This window comes from Hemicordylus capensis, chromosome 2, assembly GCF_027244095.1.
Source record: "Hemicordylus capensis ecotype Gifberg chromosome 2, rHemCap1.1.pri, whole genome shotgun sequence".
NCBI lineage: Eukaryota > Metazoa > Chordata > Lepidosauria > Squamata > Cordylidae > Hemicordylus > Hemicordylus capensis.
In genome coordinates, this window is record NC_069658.1 from 116,243,744 (window position 1) to 116,258,201 (window position 14,458).

General features: G+C 43.0%; 1 long non-coding RNA gene across 1 annotated transcript in view; it reads right to left on the reverse strand.

Moving 5' to 3' along the window:
• LOC128342280 (uncharacterized) overlaps nt 1-13,597 on the reverse strand; it is a 45,328-nt gene extending 31,731 nt beyond the window's left edge. Inside the window, exons 1-2 of the long non-coding RNA XR_008314887.1 lie at nt 13,475-13,597; nt 3,189-3,267 (exon numbers count right to left, since the gene is read on the reverse strand). This is a non-coding gene — a long non-coding RNA (uncharacterized LOC128342280). The remainder of the gene's footprint in view (nt 1-3,188; nt 3,268-13,474) is intronic.
• Between the last annotated feature and the right edge of the window lie 861 nt (nt 13,598-14,458).

Here is a 14,458-nt window from a genome sequence, read left to right on the forward strand (position 1 = left end):
GCTGGTGGCCTTCACCACATCCCATGGCAAGGAATTTCATAGATTAATTATACACTATGTGAAGAAGTACTTCCTCTTGTAAATCCTAAATTTCTTGACCTTCAGTTTCATGAGATGACTCCTAGTTTTAGTGTTGTGTGTGAGAGAGAAAAATTTCCCTGTTCACCCTCTCCAATCCATACATAACCTTATACACCTTGATCACGTCTCCCCTTGGTCATATCTTTTCCAAAGTAAAGAGCCCCGATGCCGTAGCCTGGCCTCATAAGGAAGGTGCTCCAGGCCCCTGATCATCTTAGTTGCACCTCTGCTAGACCTTTTCCAGTTCTACAATATCTTTCTTGAGATACGGTGACCAGAACTGTACTAATTATCCCTAGCATGGAATTGGCCCTTTTCACAGCTTCCACACTTTGAGTTGACACTTTCAATGAACTATCCACCATGACCCCAAGATCTCTCTCATGGTCAGTCACTGACAGCTCAGATCCCATCAGTGTATATGTGAAGTTGGGTTTTTTTGCCCCAATATGCAACACCTTACACTTGCTTACATTGAAACTCATTTGCCATTTTGTCGCCCACTCCTCCAGTTTGGTGAGTTCTTTTTGGAGCTCCTCGCAATCTGTTTTGGATTTCATTACCCTAAATAGTTTAGTGTCATCTGCAAATTTGGCCACTTCACTGCTTACCCCAACTTCGAGATCATTTTTGAACAAGTTAAAGAGCATTTCAGTACTGATCTGTGGGGGAGCCCACTTCCTACTCTCCTCCGTTGTGAAAACTGTCAATTTATTCCTACCCTCTGTTTGTCCTTCAGACAGTTACCAATCCACACATGAACCTGTCCCCTTATCCCATGACTGCCAAGTTTACTCAAGAGCCTTTGGTTGGGAACTTTGTCAAAAGCTTTTTGGAATCCAAGTGCACTGTGTCCATCAGATCACCCCTATCCACATGACACTCTCAAAGAACTCCAAAAGGTTAGTGATGCAAGACCTGCCCTTGCAGAAGCCATGCTGGTTCTCCTTCAGCAAGGCTTTTTCTTCCATATGTTTGACAATTTTGTCTTTAAGTATGCTTTCCATCAATTTACCCAGCACCAAAGTTAAGCTGGACATCCTGTAATTTCCTGGATCCCCCGGATCCCTTTTTGGACATTAGAGTTACATTGGCTACTTTCCAGTCTTCTGGGTCAGAGCCTGATTGTAGGGAAAAGTTACATATTTTTGCTAAGAGATAAGCAATTTCATATTTGAGTTCCTTCAGAACTCTTGGGTGGATGCCATCTGGCCCTAGTGATCTGTTAATTTTTAGTTTTTCATGACAATTTAAAACATCTTCCCTTGTCACTGCAAATTGGCCCAGTTCTAAAGCCTCCAGGACTGAGATGCTCAATTCCGGAGAGGGTATATAGTCAGTATCCTCCACCATGAAGAAAGATGCACGTAATTCATTCAGCTTCTCTGCAATCTCCTTATCCTCCTTAATTATCCCTTTCACGCCCTCATCATCTAAGAGGCCAACCCCTCCCTGGCGGGTTATCTACTTCTGATATATTTACAGAAGGTTTATTCTTCCCCTTTACACCTAGCTCTGTGTTCCTCTAACTCTCTTTTTGCATCCCTTATTTGCCTTATAATCATAATCAATCATCCCTTAGATGACTGATTATAACTCAAAATACAGGAAGCCCTTGATTACCACCGGGGCTGCATTCTCGGCTACCACTGCAAATGCAAATTAAATTTAAAAAAGATAACTGAAACCTTAAGGACCTACAGCGGAACCTAACCCTATCATTCTCATAGTCACAAGTTTTCAATTATTGCCGTTTTGGCATCTGTGTCCCTGTGATAATGGAAACTGGCTATATATACCCGGCTGACATACAGATGAATACCATTGGCTGACATAAAGATTAATGAAGTGCTCATGCAACAACACCGCTATGATGGACAGGCATTTTTTTGGTCAATCTCCCCTTCCCTTTGAAGCTGACTGTGATACTGAAAGTATGTCCCTGAGAATCTCACAGCCTACAGAGCCATATTTTCAGGAATCACAACCAGCTTCAAAAGGAAGGGGATGAAATTCATCCCTGTAGCAGCAGTGCTTTGTTAGTCGGGAGGTTGACCATTATTTACATTACCAGCATGATAGTTGTTTACATGATGTGCAATGCTGCATCTCTGTAATGCTCTGCCCCACGGCTGCTGCAGAATCCTAAGCAGCCCTGATGCTGCTTTGAGTGAGCAGTTGAGCAAGCAGCACTACCGCAGTTTCCCCCATTCACAGTAATGGGGAAAATTGCAGTAGCACTTTTTGTGCAACCACTCATTTACAGCAGTGTTGGGGATGCTTAGGAGTCTGCAACAGCCCCCAGGTGGAGCGTTATGGGGACATAACAGTACATAAAATGTAAGTCAGTATGTCCAGAAACTAATGAAGACTATCTGGATTGAAGAGACTGATTTGTTTGTTTTGATAGGCTTTATTATAAAATAGGCAAATGATTAATACAATTAAAATGCTCTTTTTCATATTTGTATTAAAATTCCTGATTTTTGAATACAGCCATCAAATGACATTATTTGTGGATTCCTTATAGGTACACTGATAAATAGAAGAGGCTGCAGATAGTGAAGGCATGACAAGATATATTCATATGGCTGAAATATGACTTTGTTATTGTCCCTGTGCCTCAGCCAACACATTCTTGCACTGTGTGAAGGCAGCAAAGGAAAAAGATAGAAAGACAAGGTATTTGGGGTGAAAGTGGATGTACCTTATATCATCAACTTAAAACAGGTTCTTTTAATGCATAATATTATGGACTTCTAAGCGTAGGCCTCCCTGTCAAACCTGTCCATTTTGTGCGTATCAGTTTAAACAATCTGTCAGGGTATCTGTCAGCTCAGAAGGCCTCTTAGAAACAGGAGCTATTAGAAATGAACTTATATCTACTGTTCAATGCCATAATCACCCACAGAGCCAACTATACAGCACTGCAAAAGAATGACTAGAGAGAAACTGAGCTGATTTATAGATCAGTTCACTTTTTTTCCATCTCATACTTTTCACCTCAGTTTTCATCCTTTGCATGATGAGCAGATATCACTGAGAAAGTTCTCCTTGTACAACGTACAAGGTTACTTGGAAAAATCTTATATAATAATGCCCCATACCTCTGAGACTGTCTTGTCTGTCTGCTTTCATCTTCTGAATCACTCAGATGGCATGGGTGAGAGAGGCACTATTAGGAAGCTGGAAGGGAAGAAAAGATAATTGCAGTGGGAAAACCTTCAGCCTTTCACCTGTTGTAAAGAGGGTGGACAAAATGCATCTTCCTCGGGGGGGGGGGACACACATAGGGGAATCACTGTCTTAAGAAGCCATCAGTGCCTTTATGCCATTGGCAGCCATTACACCAATCTCCATCCTCATCTCATAATTAATCTTGCTATTGATTTGCATGGCTAGTTAAATAATTAAAGCTGTTCATGCCTAACAAGCCTGAAAGAAAGCACCAAGAATTGCATTTCCCTACTCATCCACTCCCTCAACTACAACTAGGATTGTCACATTCATGAGAGAGAAGTACTGGGCACAGCTATCAAAAGAGGGAGATGTAAGATTTAAAACCTACTTTTTCTTTCTTCCTTTCTTACCAGTGTTCGTCAGTGGCATAGGGAGAAAGCCAGTGGCCCCTCACCAGTCCACCAGTGGAGCCCCCCCCCACCAAAAACCACAGCCCCTGCACCTGATATCAGATGCCCCTGTGTCTGACATCAGACACACAGGGGGTGTGGTCACATTTGCAAACAGGACCATGCCCCCCATTTGCGAGTAAATAACATCCAGCATGGCATTTGCAGGGCAGCTGGAAGTGCCTTACCTTGCTTGTAAAGGCAGGGAGATGTGTTCCCATCCAGGCTGGGAACCTAGTGCTGGCGGAAGCTTTTAAAAAATGGAGCCAAGCTGGCTGGGGTGTGGCCGGGGCACCAGGTGCATCCCTAGGCATGGCGGCCCAGGTTCTTTGAACTCCCTCACACACACACACACACACACACACACAATGGTGGCTCCACCTCTGTTGACAAGGGAGTTTGGTGGTAGTCTTGTACATTATTCTCTGTAGTGTTCTTTGCACAGGAGAGGGTCCGGAAGGTTTCACAGCAATAAGCACAATTTATACACTGTTATAAAAGCAATGCGTGTTTTAGTAAGAAGTGGGACTCCAACAATTCCACAAGAAAAAAGAGAATTCTCTCTGCCCATATATTTCACAGCTAAGCTCAGAAGTCCATTATCATCACCCTTGCTAACTCTAGAGCCAATCCAGAAAATAGGGCAAGGGGTTTACTGAGAGGGAGGGAGGGAGGGCCAGCTAGCCTAGCCTGTCAGCAGCACTGGTGCCAAAGAAAGGGTAAGAATATGAGGCTTTTAAAAATTGACACAACAGAGCTAGAATACTTGGAGAGAAGCACCAGAAAAAAAAATGGTGAAATTCGTAAAAGCAAGCATCCTGCTCAGATTCCTGAACATTTTGTGTCCAGGACAACACTTTTCCTGCAAAATGTCAAATTCCTAGCCTGCCCAAGTCAGTCCTGGACATGTGGCAACCCTAACTACAATCCCTCTTGATGGCCATATTTATTTGCTGGATATTCAGAATTCACATTATTTAGCTATCACTTTCTAATTTTAGAGAAGTCCTCTGACTTCTTACATGTGGCCTTGCTGTTCAATATAAGTTCGATGCAGGCATGAACCAAACTATGTTTGCTGCCAAGGAAGTTTGATTGTGCTCATTTTATATTTTGATATTCTATTAAACATTTCAAGGATTTGTTTCAGCAATGTCACGTTGACAGAAAAACGTTTATCTAATTAGCATTAAAACCTGAAACTCTTGCAAAATAAATAAATAAATTGATAATATAGATAATATATTCAGAGATGTAACTGTTAATCTTGCTGTTGGACATGAGAATTAATTAATATCACGATGTATCAAGATGGCGTAATTGTATAACAAATAAAGGTCTGGGTTACTTCCCAAAAGGGAGAGAAATGAGATATCATACAATGAAAAAAACAAAAGCACTGCAACTCTCCTCTCTGGAGAAGGACCAAAGGAAAGTGAGTCATAAATGCAAATGAAAAGCTGAACATCTGCATGGGTAAATTACTATAAATCACCTTTGGGTATTATCAAAAAGTTAATGTATCATAACCAAACATCTCTTAAGTCACACATTCATTCATTACAGTAGCTTGCAGGAAGCAGTACAGTGCTTTATCATATTTGTTTTCCAGATTTAGCATATTTGTGTTAAGCAACCATGGGAATAATCCTTATTCCAGTGAGACAGCATTCATAAGCATCATCCAAAAGAATGTGATAGATAGCTTATGTGATCACTGACTCATGGGCTGGTTTGTTTTTCATGATTTCCCCCACTTATTATTGTAGATATTCCACTGGTCTCTTGCTACCTGGAGTGGGCTGGAGAAGCAGGACTTTCTCAGCCCAGATCCAGTAAATTATACAATCCTCTTATGCTGAATCAGTGGGATGTACAGTATACTCAGATTCCATGGCTAAGAGACATTCATCCACCAAACAAGCTTTCCAGATCCTAAGGGTCAAACTAAACATGATGTTAAAACACATTGTGGTTGTATACATGACCTCTTCCTGGGTGGACGGGGAGGGCTGGCAGGGAGGCAGGCTTCGTCCTGCCTCGCCTCACACAATTTCCCTCCCCACTTCATTCTGCCACTCGTGGCACATGAGCAGCGCCATGGTGAGAGGCAGAGCAGGGAGCCTAAGGGAGGAGTCCTCTGGCATCCCTCAGTGCACCACGCCAGGAGTGGGGTGCATTGAGGGATCCTCCCTCTGCTGGGTGCTCTTGCCACCCAGCTGGCTATATGCACAAGCTGTGTGCAGCCTGAGCATACACACAACCCTGGCTAAAGGCTGGGGCAAAAGGTAGGGTTAGGCAAGGTGGGAGCACCAGAATCTGGAGTGATCCTGGCTCTCCACACAAGTGGCCTAACCCAGGCTGGGCTTCCTGAGCCTGGGTTAGGCTGCTTGTGAGAATAGCTTCCTTTTCTTTCTGTCTTTGTTTTCAGTTGAGGGCTGGTCAAATCCAGATGGAACCAGGTGCTTGGAGTCCTTTCACCTCAGTGCCAAAGTCACAATAGAAATATCCACCCAGTTTGCTCGGGGAGTAAAGCTGCTATTGCTATCCATGTGGTTATGTAGTTTCCTCCAGAGATTATGTGGTTTAAAAAAAGGCCGGTGCCAGGATGCCTACTGTGAAGAGTACCAGTAAGCACTGGAACCCTGAAAAAAAATCAGACAAAATGCCCCCCTTTTGCATTTCAACACGACAGCCATTTTACTTACTTGATAGCCTGCAATTAGTCTTGCTGCTTTCGTCATGTGAAGCCACTGGCTTACATGCACTTTTAGCTCCTGCTTTTTGGAATTTCTGAGTCCAGGGTGACTGGATTCTGCTCTTAGCCCTACCATACTCATGCATGGAAACATTCTATTCATACATGAACTGATACCTATTAATAAATGCCTAATTTTAATGGCTGGATTCCAGTCTCATTGTCAATGTTAACACTGAATCAGATGAGTTCATATGTTTACCAGTGTAAACTTTACTAGGGGTGGCATCACACACCAAACCCCTAGCATGATTATGAAGCATTTCAGATATGGGATTCATATAGGTTCCAGACTGTAAGTAGGGCAGAATATGGATTGATGGATTCGCTCGGCATAGCTCTGGACTGGGCAGCCATGTGTGCATGTACAGAGGCCCAAAACAAGGTGCTATGTGACCGCCTGGTCATTTGAGAGGCCGACAGGCAGATGGAAGAGCCCCTGCTGTTGCCTCCATTGTCCCCTGTCCCCACTTCAGCTGCGGTGCCCCCATCCCAGGCCCAAAGTAGGCCACTTCATCACCTGAGAGGCCAGCAGTGTGGTGGAAAGAGCCTCCTCCACCTGCTCTGCCATCACCCTGTACCTGACGCCGCAGCTGCACCACTGCCATCCCGGGCCCAAAACAGGCCACTGCATCACTTGGGAGGCTGGTGATGGGGTGGAAAGCACCCCTGCCACTACCTCCGCTGTCCTCTGTCTCTGCCACCACAGCTGTGGCTTGCCTTTAAAGGTAAACACAAGGCTTTTCCCTCACACACACCCCTCATTTAACCCTTTACTTGTAGTAGAGAATCCTTGCCAAATTCCCCTTTGCAAGTATTCCTGTCAAGCCAGCTTGTGAGGGGTGGGCTGGGGAGGGTTGGCTCAACTCACACACATCCCCCCACACACTGACTGGCTCCCCCTGGTCCTGCTCAAGGGTGAGCCTTTAAGCCAAACTGACTCAAGTGTGAGCCGGCAAAATTTTGAGCCAGCTCAAACATCCCTAGGCCAAACTGGATTCCACAGTTACTGCAGGGTCTACTGTGGAGGTGTCCAGCAACTCCTGGACACTAGGGATGTGTGAATGGATTCAGTATCAAACGTGTTCAACACTGAACAGGGCCAGTTCAGTGGTTCAGTACCAAACCACCCCTGAACAGAATTGGCCCCTGTTGATCACAGACTGAAAAACCCCAGTTTGGGTTCAGAGATTAGATATAGATATAGATATAGATATAGATATAGATATAGATATAAACTCACCACCTCCTGGTCTGGGGGCTTCTGTGAGGCCACAGGGAGGGGGGTCCCAGTGGTTCCCCCTCACCAGCCTCCATTAAGTTCCAAAAACCAAGTTCAGGTGGTATTTTGCCCATTCCAGGCCTCACCTCCATGACGGTAGCCATTTTGGAGGCCACTGTGCATGTCCAATGGCCCTCTGCGTGGCCAGAACAGGCTAAAGAGGCCCAGAACAGGCTGCAGACTGCCCTATCTGGGCTATTTGGAACTTAATGGAGGCTGGCGGGGGGAAGGGGAACCACTGGAGTCCCCCTGCAGCTGCACAGAAGCCCCAGACCAGGAGGCGGTGAGTTATATTTTGTTTTTTAAAAGTTTTTTAAACAAATAATCAATCACGAACCCCCCAAACCTGAATTGACCGGGGGGGGGTGTTGGGGTATGTGCAGAAAATAAACATGCCCCGTCCTATTCGAGTCTAGTCTGGACTCAAACCAAACCTGACAACCCGGTTTTGTGCACACCCCTACTGGACACCTGCACTGGATCACTCTAAATTGGATCACATTTTGTTTGTGACTCCTGAGGATGTGGACAAACTGCTTTGGACTGTAGGTCCTACAACATGTTCTCTTGACCCTTGCCCAACTTGGCTTATTTAATCTGATAATCGTATTATCAGAGAGCGTCTGGTAAATATCATAAATGCTCCTCTGAGGGAGGGCAGGATGCCTCCTTGTCTTAAGGAGGCTATTATTGGACCTTATTTGAAGAATCCTGCATTGGATCTCTCAGTTAGCCAATTACAGGCTTGTTTCCAATCTTCTATGGTTGGGCAAGGTGATTGAATGGGTTGTGGCCACTCAATTCCAGGCAGTTTTGGATGATACAAATTATCTAGACCCATTTCAAACAGGCTTTTGAATGTCCTATGAGGTTGAGACTGCCTTGATCGGCCTGATGGATGATCTCCAATCAGCTATTGATGGAGGGAGTGTGACTCTGCTGATCCATTTGGATCTCTTGGTGGCTTTCAATACCATCAACTATGGTATCCTTCTGGGCTGCCTGAGGGAGGTGGGATTGGGTGGCATTGTTTTACAGTATTTCTATTCCAACCTCTCAGTCAGATTCCAAGTGGTGTCGATTGGAGACTGCTGCACTGCAAAGCGAGAACTAAAATATGGAGTTCCTCAAGCCTCCATACTGACTCCAATGCTCTTTAATTTCCACATGAAACAGCTGGGAGATATCATCAGGAAGTTTGGTCCAGGGTCTAATCACTATGCCAATGACATAATATATTTTGCTGTGTTGACCTCATCAGGAAATGGCATAACTTCCCTAAATGCCTGCCTGGAGATGAGGGAAAACAAACTGAAGTTGAATACAAATAAGATGGAGGTACTGACTGTGAGGCGTCCAGACCCATGAGAAGGTTTAGATCTGCCTGTTCTGGATGGGGTTACACTCCCCCTGAAAGATCAGGTATGTAGCTTGGGAGTTTTCCTGGATCCCAAACTCTCTCTGGTTTCTCAGCCTGAGGCAGTGGCCAAGAGCTTATTATCAGCTTCAGCTGATATGCCTGGAGGTAAATTACCTTAAAACAGTGCTACATATGCTTATAACCTCCAGGACTGACTATTGTAATGCACTTTACATGGGGCTGCCTTTGTACATAGTCCAGAAACTACAATTGGTACAAAATGTGGCAGCTTGCCTGATCTTTGTGACAACCCAAAGGGACCATATAATTTTAAAATTTAAAAGAATTGCATTGGCTGCTCCTATGTTTCCAAGTGCTGGTTACCCATAAAGTCCTCAGCAGCTTGGGCCCAAGGTACTTAAGAGAGCTCCTTCTTTGTCATGAACCCTGTCACCTATTAAGATCATCTGGGGAGGTCCAGTTATGGTTGCCACTGATTCATTTGGTGGTGACTCTGAGCTGGGCCTTCTCTGTGACTGCCCCGGGGCTTTGGAATATGCTCCGTCAACATAAGAGCATCTCTATCTCTGATTGCTTTTAGCAAGACCTTCAAGACACACCTGTTTTCTCAGGCTTTTAACTGAAATTAATTTTAAACTGTTTAATTGTTTTTATCCTATGAAATTGTTTAAACTTTTTTATTCTGTGGAACTGTTTTAACTGTTTTTACTGTTTTATATTTGTTTTAAATTGTGTACACCACCTAAAGATACACATGTCTGGTGGTATAGAAACTACTACTACTACTACTACTACTACCACCACCACGGGAGTAACTATAATAGGGCAAGGGGGGACAGTTGTTTGGGGGCCCACTGCCTTGGGGGGGCCCCCAGAGGCAAGCCACATGACTGACTCCCCCAGCCGCGCACCCACCCAGGCTTCCTTCAGTTGTATTCATCCTCCAAAACTGATGTGAGTGTTAAGACCTGGACCTACCAGAACAGCATGTCTTTCTCTAGTACCATTGAATGACTTGCACCGTCCACAATTTTCAAAACCTTTAAAAATATAATTTAGGATGATGTTCTGTTGTGGCAGCTGAGCTTCAGTGAAGGTGGGGGGCCCATTTTAAAATCTTGTCTCTGGGCCCACTACAGCCTTGCTACGCCCCTGACTACTACTACTACTACTACATTTATATCCCATTCTTCCTCCAAGGAGCCCAGAGCGGTGTACTACATACTTAAGTTTCTCTTTCACTACAACCCTGTGAAGTAGGTTAGGCTGAGAGAGAAGTGACTGGCCCAGTCACCCACCTAGTCTCATGGCTGAATGGGGCTCTGGCTCATATTCATTCAAATATGATGAATGAATGAATGAATGAATGAATGAATTCCTCACTCATTGCTACCAATAGTCTGGTAGCCTTATGAACTTATCCTAACATTTTTTAAAAAATGGGCAAAGATAAGTGGTAGTCAGTGAAATGGTCACTAAGCAAATCGGTTACTGGCTGCAGCATGATCAAGGAGGAAGGGAAATTTTCCTGCTTACTGGCACCAGGAAATAGAGGCAAGACTACCATACCCTGCAAGTGTACATTTTCTAACTGGAGAGTTATCCCTGCTAGAATCAGTAGCTCACACCAAGACCTCCCTGAGCCATTTATGGAGGGGCGGTATATAAAATAAAATAAAAATAAAATAAATGACAACTGCCCAATCAGAAATACAATTGCGACAAATATTTATATACCGCTTTTCAACAAAAGTTCCCAAAATGGATTGCATAGATAAATAAATAAAGCCAAAGTCAAGAAGCTTATTGATTCCTTAAAAATAGGCAAGGCTTTGGACTATGTCTGCACCTCTCCTGAAATGATTAAGCTTAACACAGATTGTTGGTCTCCCATGTTGGCAGCTCTCTTTAAATGTATAGATTGAACAAGGTACATACCTGGAGAAGACTGGGGCATAGCCATAATAGTGCCCATATTTTAAAAAGGGGACAGATGTGATCCTGCCAATTATCACCCATTTAGCCTGTTGAGTGTTGTGAGTAAGCTTTACTCAATATTTAGACTGGAAGTTGCAAGATTGGAGGGAGAATGAAAGTATTTGGGGTGATGAGCAAGTTGGTTTTTAACAGGGCGCTCAACCATGGACCATGCCCTGGTATTACACCATCTGATTGAGAAATACTGCAACAAACCCCAGTCCTCCTTGTATGTGGCCTTTGCAGGTTTTAAAGCAGCCTTTGATTCAATCTCAAGGATAAGACTCTGGGGAAAACTCCGGGACAGTAATATCGATAGGCGATTACTTTTTCTCATTTGGAAACTTTACAAGAACACCAATGTAAGTGTGAGATGTAACCCTCAAGGTTCACTTTCACATTTAATAACTACCAGTAAAGGTGTTAAACCAGGGTGTATTTGGGTGCCCTACCTGTTCAATCTTTACATAAATACCTTAGCCAATAATCTCTTTGATCCAGCACTACATTCCCCAACTATTGTGGGTGTAGCTATCCCAATCCTGCTGTATGCAGATGATGCTCCCATCATCTCACAAACTCCAGTGGACCTTAGGAGACCGCTTAGGCTCCTGGCTAATTATTCCAAGGACTGCCACCTGGTTATTAATTTCCAGAAATCCAAAGTGTTGGTCTTTGCCAAAAGGCCCAAGAGACTTAATTGGTATTTAGAAGGTCATTGTATAGAGCAGGTCAATAGTTTTAAATACTTGGGTGTGGTTTTTCATGCCAGTGGGTCATGGAAGGCCCAGATGGACTACGTTGCTCAACAGGCACAAAGGGGAGCATCAGCAATATTATGATTCTTTCATTCCAACGGTGGGAAGGTTATCCCTGCAGTGTTAAAGCTATTTGCTGCTAAATCATTGGCCCAACTCTTATATGGCTCACAATTGGGCCCCTGCCCTAATTATAGGCCATTGGAGATAATTCAATCTAAGTTTATTAGAGCAGTATTTAGGGCCCCTTGATGTACAGGATTTCCAATGCAGCGTTGAGGCTGGAAACGGACTTCAAAACAGAAACATGGATTTTAATTATTGGCTCAAGATCCATTTCTCCCCTCTGGGGCTGATCCTCCATGCGCTGGCTGTTAGGTTTCAATCTACCTGGACACAAGCACTATTGGGCAAATTGTCATCACTTGGCTTTTCCACTGAATATTTGTCACTATTAGATTACAGTCAAGCCAAGGAGATCATCAAACAGAGGATCTTGGACACTGAACACCAGAATAATTAAAGCTCCATTTTGGAGACCATAAGAGGGTGCTTTGGTGACTTTAGGTGGGAACCTGCTAGCTACATACAGTCACTTTCTCTACCAAACCATCATAGGATGTTTCTCAGAGCAAGATATGATGCCCTACCATCAGCGGATTTATCTAGAATTTTTTTGAAAATTCCTTTGGCCAATCATATTTGCCCTTGTGGCCCTGTGCAATCTGTCCACCATGTGCTGTTGTTTTGCTCTTTTTATAATGACGTCAACATAAGCTTATTTCTCCCCTGCTATCACACTTTCCTGGCCAAACTGCTGAATTTTACGCCACACTCCTTCTTGCAGATAGGAAACCTTCTATCACCTACAATGTTGCCAAATTTTGTGCAACTGCTGTTAAGATCCACCAACAGCTAACTTCTAGCCCTACTTCCTATATGCTGCTACAAGAGGCTGCTACATTGTTGTATTCTGTATGACTGAATTCCTATCCGAATGTAGTATTATTTGTTTGTATGTACAAATGATCAATGATTGTTATAAATTTATTCATTCATTCAATAAATAAATAATCCCCCTTGATGGTATGCTTACATGGTGCTAGCTATGATGAACCTGCTATTTATTACATGGTGCTAGTTAACCTGACTGCTATTTCCTGGTACATAAAGGTAAGGGCAAAATTCCATTCTTCCCTTGGTAACTGCACAGTGGTTGTTGGTAGGTTAATGGTGATAACTTCTCAATCTTCCAGATTCTATAGCAGTGAGTACCATAGGGATAGAGATTAATATGATCTGACTTTTCCAGCCTTCTGATTATTACCTTCCAAACTTAATGGCAATTATCCATTCAATGTTGCCCAGGATCTTTAACATCCAACTATGTATCTAAGGATTTGCATCTAACCATATATTAAAGAATAACAGATTTTCCAGATAATTCTTTTTACTCTCAAAAAGGATTCTGTTTCATAACAACTACTGTTATTTCATCAGATTTCAACCCAAATGGAGGAATAATGATTCATATCACATTATAAATCAGCAGTCACTTATATTTCAAACACAATTCCTCCCACAAAGGATCCTACTGGAATCCCTTACCAATTTAGATGCAGTATAGCTTTCTTATCTCAATGCCTCATCATCCCACGGTTTTTCTTGTGTAATACCTGTGGAGACATGCTTGCTTTCTCTTTGTGCTCCCTTCCTTTGAAATACCTCCCCAATAAACATACACGCAGAGCTCCAATACCCAACAGGTGTATCCTATGTAATTAATTGCTATACTTTCCTCCTCCCCTATACTGTTGAATTTCTTCTTAACCATTAACTACAACAGCTGTCCTGCTCTCTAATAGGCACTGCCGCTTCCCTCTTCTCATGGAAAAATAACATTATGCCAGCCCTGTACTGTTGGACTAGCCATAGTGAGTAATAATATTACCTTCCTGCCCATTCTGCTGTTTGAAGCATTCTCTGTTCACTCTTTTCTCTCTCTAACTCTCTCTCTCTATTTGATTTATATACCGCCCTTCCAAAAATGGCTCAGGGTGGTTTACATCAAAATAAAACAATTAAAATCAAAACTATAAAAACAGAATAAAACCAATTAAAGATTCAAACATTCAATTAAACACATTTTCTGATGAATTCACAATAGGCTAAACTGAAATTAGGCCCATTTTATTAGAATTAAGGTAATTTGCACTGGGTAAGTCCCTTACCCTGAATTTCAGAGATGCCTGTACTCTTAAGACTAAGAAAATGTGATTAGATGCCTCCAAGGGAAATGTTTCTCAAAGAAGTAAACCAAATATGCCTGTGACACTACTATAAATAAAATCCAAAATGAGAAGTTAGGTATTTTGGAAATACAGTGGCTGACACTCAGTCTACTCCTGAGTAATCCTATTGAAATTAGGTTGTCCTTTAGATGACTTCCTGAGTAATCTACTTAGTAACTTAGTCTGGATGTCAGTCAACGATCTTTGGGAAGATGTACATTAATGAGAATTACCATAATTCTAATGGGGGAAAGTATCAGCTAGATAGGTTTGGAGTGCCTCATTGATTTTGATCTTTGGA